The sequence below is a fragment of the Arachis duranensis genome, chromosome 2 (assembly GCF_000817695.3).
Source record: "Arachis duranensis cultivar V14167 chromosome 2, aradu.V14167.gnm2.J7QH, whole genome shotgun sequence".
NCBI classification, from domain to species: domain Eukaryota; kingdom Viridiplantae; phylum Streptophyta; class Magnoliopsida; order Fabales; family Fabaceae; genus Arachis; species Arachis duranensis.
Window position 1 is genome coordinate 70,709,413 of NC_029773.3, and position 576 is coordinate 70,709,988.

Sequence of the window (576 nt, forward strand, 5' to 3'; positions counted from 1 at the left end):
TCAGAGTATCAATCTCAAGAACTCCTTTCTTCTGAGTTGTCCCACTGTTCACAGGATTTCTTTTAGAAGTGTACATGAACTGGTTATTTGCAACAATTTCAATGAGTTCCTGGGCTTCTACAGGCATTTTCTTCAGATGAATAGATCCACCTGCAGAATGGTCCAATGACATCTTTGATAACTCAGATAGACCATCATAGAAGATACCTATGATGCTCCATTCTGAAAGCACGTCAAAAGGACACCTTCTGATCAATTTCTTGTATCTTTCCCAAGCTTCATAGAGGGATTCACCTTCCTTCTGTTTGAAGGTTTGAACTTCCATTCTTAGCTTACTCATCTTTTGAGGTGGAAAGAATTTAGCTAAGAAGGCATTGACCAGCTTTTCCCAAGAGTTCAGGCTGTCTCTAGGTTGTGAGTTCAACCATATACTAGCTCTGTCTCTTACAGCAAAAGGGAAAAGCATAAGTCTGTAGACCTCGGGATCAACTCCATTGGTCTTAACAGTGTCATAGATTTACAAAAATTCAGCCAAGAACTGATGAGGATCTTCCAATAAAAGTCCATGAAACTTGC

At 39.8% G+C, this 576-nt stretch overlaps 1 non-coding gene across 1 annotated transcript; it reads left to right on the plus strand.

Annotated features, from left to right (window-relative positions):
- The first annotated feature begins 226 nt into the window (after positions 1-226).
- LOC127745054 (small nucleolar RNA R71) lies at positions 227-334 on the plus strand. The gene has a single exon (XR_008006244.1). It is a non-coding gene; the product is annotated as a small nucleolar RNA R71 (small nucleolar RNA).
- Positions 335-576: the final 242 nt, after the last annotated feature.